Source organism: Sorex fumeus, unplaced genomic scaffold (genome assembly GCF_029834395.1).
Source record: "Sorex fumeus unplaced genomic scaffold, SorFum_2.1 ptg000268l, whole genome shotgun sequence".
In the NCBI taxonomy this organism is placed as follows: Eukaryota; Metazoa; Chordata; class Mammalia; order Eulipotyphla; family Soricidae; genus Sorex; species Sorex fumeus.
In genome coordinates, this window is record NW_026606325.1 from 396,021 (window position 1) to 400,659 (window position 4,639).

Below are 4,639 nucleotides of genomic sequence, written 5' to 3' on the forward strand. Positions count from 1 at the left end.
CTCCCATCTGCCGACTCACTCCCACTTATGTATGGTGGACTTGAATATGGCTGCTGTGTAAGTCTGCGGGCCCGTTACAGGCCTCTTTTAGTTAGTTATTACTTGGCCCCTGTAAGCATCCAGTCTAACAGGAGCTATGAGGGTGGTTTTCAACCTCTATCTGTACTGATGAAAGCTCAGCACCTCTTACTTGCTCTCCATAGGTCTGTTTCCCCAGTATGCACACATTCAAGTAAGTGCCTATATGATTCACCTTGGGATAAGCAGCGGGGAATTCATCATTTCCACTTAGTACCCTTCCTCCTTGAGACCCTGTTACTTATCACAGATCTAAAAGGCTTTAAATGGAAACTAAGCAAGGAATTATGACTTTTCATTGGGAGGGCACCTTTGTGTAAACACCCTGCTTCCCCATTCTTCCCTCTCAGCTTGCAGATCTTGTGCTGTACTGTTTGTAACTCTGTCTCTATTCTTTCAAGGATCACCATGATGGTACTTAGCATCTCCCTAGATCTCTCTGGGTATAAACCCCTTAGCTGCCATTTGGACCTTGTGGTTCATTTTGGTATTTGGTGGACAAGGCGTTGGTCCTGGCTTGTAGTGGAAAAGCACCTTTATGTGGCATTTTATACTCTGGGTCCCTAGTTTGCTCACTGTTGGCTAGGACTTCTCATGGGCTTCAGAGATCCACATAGTTTTCACTCTGGTACCCTGGGGATTAAATCCTGTGTAGAATAACACTGCCACGGGGAGCTCAGGTTTATCTGGTCACACCCATCACAGTGCTCTCAAATCACTCCCATTCCTCTGTTTATCTGTAAATTCTTCTCTGTGCTCTCCTCCCCAGCCAGTTAATCACCTTTTCTCCCTAATCAGATTCTGTTAGCTTGTAAGATCAGATCCTTCTAAGGATACTGATCTTGTATTGTAATTTATGTCCTTTGCATAGTATACCTGAAAGCAATGTCCTTTCTGTATCGACACAGGAAGACAGTTAATATTATGTTTTGTAACTTGGGAGTTGATTGAGTCCAAATAATATTTACTCGTGGGCATCTGCCTTCTTGTCTCAGTTGCCCTTAGTTCCTAGCACCCCAAAAGCAGGGTCCCACCGAGGGACTTAATGGACCCAGGGCAAGCTATGGCATCGAAATGGGCCAGGCCAGAGCGCCACGATGCTCAACTATAAATTGAGGGCATGATCATAGACAAATGCTGTCATGATCCAAAAGTAAGTAACGACGAGACTAGGATCCTGCTGGGCTAGGAAGACTAACCTGGCCTGAGGACTCTAATATATATATATATTAGAAGAGCCTGGCAAGCTATCCGCTGTGTATTCGATATGCCAAAACCAGTAACTACAACTGGTCTCATTCACCTGACCCTGAAGGCTTCACCGACATGGCAGCACTGAGAAGGATGAGAAAGGAGAGGCTGACAAAATCTCAAGGCCGACCTAGGCTGCCACAACGAAGGAAGACAAAAATGATCGTCTGTACTTTCAATGCACGTACGCTAGCATCAGATGCATCCATCGAGGACCTGATGGTACAAGCGTGAATGATAAAGTACGACATCATTGGTCTGACCGAGACAAGAAGGCACGAATCTCACCACGCCGTTTTCGACACTGGAGAAGAATTGTTCCTCGGAACATGCGATAAAAGAGGTGTTGGAGGCATCGGTGTCCTTGTCAACACAAACTTGGCCAAGAGCATTGATTCATTCGAATGCCTAACAACCCGAATCGGACGTTTACATTTGAATAGATGTGGCTTACTGCCTGCAGTTTCTATCTTCGTTGTCTACGCACCAACATCTCATTATGATGAAAGAGAAATCGAGAAGTTCTACATGGAGCTAGAGAAGTTCTATAAAGAAGACCACACCTTCTACAAGATCATTGTGGGTGATTTTAATGCCAAGATAGGACCGAGAAGATCAGCTGAAGAACTTCACATCGGGACCCATGGCCTAGAATGGAACGAACAGGGTGAGAGACTGTCAGAGTTCATCATGTCGACCAAGACCATCCATGGTAACTCACAGTTCCAGAAGGCAGAATCTAAACGATGGACATGGGAGTCTCCCGGCGGACGATTCCACAACGAAATAGACCACATCATATTCAATCGACGGTTTTGCCTGACTGATGTCGCTGTTGTCCCAAAATTTCGAACGGGATCGGACCACCGTCTCCTTCGTGCAAAATTCTACTTCACAGAGCGGGGAGAAAGGGCTGCAAAGTTCAAAAAGAGAACTCCCAGAATGACCACCAACTGGGAACTCTTTGGTACTATTGCGGCAACATGGGAAGATGCCATTGTTGACAACATTGATGAGGAATACAATCGACTGGTTCAGCACCTCCATGAATGTGCGAGGAACGCCAAGAGAGAGATAGCCACAAAAAGTCGCCTATCTTCGAAAACTCTTGAGCTAATTCGCCAGCGTGGTTTGGCGCATGCCTCAGGCAACCGCAAGCTAACGTCCGAGCTTGCAAAGCAGTGCAGAGATGCGATCAAGGAAGACCTCAAAGAGAGAAGAGCAGAAGTACTGGTAGATGCGGCAGAAGCCGGGAAAAGTATTCGTAAGGCCCGCCTGTCCTTAGCCAACTATAAGACCAAGATGACTGCCCTCCGACATCCTGATGGATCCATCACATCCTCCAGAAAGGCAATGGAGAGGATTATCCATGACTTCTACTCAAATCTCTTCGATAGCCATGTCCACTTGCCAACATACCAAATTCCACAGGATGGGTATGTTGTTCCCAACGTTCTCCCCTCCGAAATCCGATACGCCATTTCATCGGTAAAGAAACAAACAGCACCCTGCCCAGACAAGGTCAGACCTGAACTCCTGAAGAACCTGCCGTCAGTACTCATCAATACACTGGCTCGGCTCTTCACTCGCTACCTGTCTGAATGCAAGGTTCCGTCCCAATGGAAAACCAGCAGGACCGTACTACTGTTCAAGAAGGGAGACATGCATGACATTGGCAACTATCGCCCGATCTGCCTATTGTCTGTCATGTACAAGTTGTTCACTCGAGTCATCCTGAATAGGATTGGCAGAACACTAGATGAAGGACAACCATGCGAGCAAGCAGGGTTCCGCAAAGGATTCAGCACCATCGACCATATCCACACAATAACCAAGCTCATTGAGGTTTCTCGGGAGTTCAAGATGCCGCTCTGCTTAACGTTCATTGATTTAAAGAAGGCCTTTGATTCTGTTGAGATGGAAGCGGTCATTGAAGCCCTAGCCAATCAGGGCATTCAAGCCCAATACATCAGGATCCTCCGTGAGCTAGTATTGCGGATTCACTACCAGGATCTCACCATTCTACAAAGAAGTGATCGTTGATGTCAAGAGAGGGGTGCGGCAGGGTGATACCATTGCACCGAAACTCTTCAGTGCCACCCTCGAGAACATCATGCGACGACTGGAATGGGAAGGAATGGGAGTGAAGATAGATGGTCGGCAACTACACCACCTCCGCTTTGCTGATGATATTGTTTTAATAACACCAAACATCAGCCAAGCGGCACAAATGCTGGCCGACTTTGACCGTGAGTGTGGAAAGGTAGGACTACAGCTGAATCTTACGAAGACAATGTTTATGAGAAACAGCCTCGTTCCTGACGCCCCATTCGCTCTCAATGGTACGACCATCTCCGAATGCAGCAGCTATGTCTACCTAGGTCGAGAGGTCAACATGACAAATGACCTGGCACCCGAGCTGCGCAGGAGGAAGAGAGCGGCTTGGAACGCCTTCAAGAACGTCGAAGAAATAGCTAAGAGGACGAAGAACCTCCGGCTCCGGGCACATCTCTTTGATTCCACTGTTCTTCCTGCATTAAGATATGCCTCAGAGACCTGGGCCCTACGCAAACAAGATGAGAACGCCATTCAGGTCTCCCAAAGAAGAATAGAAAGAGCTATGCTTGGAATATCACGTTTCACTCAAATGAGAGAAAGAATCCGGAGTTCTGACATCCGTCGACGATCAAGGATCAGGGACGCTGTCTCATTTGCCAAGGTGTCGAAAATCAGATGGGCTGGTCACGTAATGAGATTTAAAGACGACCGTTGGACTAGAGCTGTTACTGATTGGATTCCACGGGATGTCAAGAGACCGCGTGGCCGCCCACCTACCAGATGGTCAGACTTCTTCCTGAAGATCATGAACGATCGGTTTGAGGCCCTTCATGTTCCTGGAGCGAACAGATGCCATTGGGCTACACTAGCACGCGACAGGGACAAATGGAGACGTTACTGGCGCCCGCTCGAGCAAATCGACGACTAACGGGAAGTTAAGTGATTAAGTGATATATATATTGAGATGTCCTCAGGAAGAACCAAACTGTAAGTTTATCTCTTGGTGTGCTCATAGAGAATGACATAATGACATTGCTAGAATTATTAGAAGTAGACTTCCTACAACTATTTAAGTAGATTACAAGATGAGGAAAGAACACACCCTTGTTGGGATCCCACCCTTGAGCTGATCTCCTAGTAATCTGGAATAAATCTCTTTAGATGAGATTTAATCCTTGAGTTAATCTCCTCCAGGAGTGGTCTTATCTCTCTTTGCTTATTTGTTAATGTTCAACCCACCTTTGTGTCACCA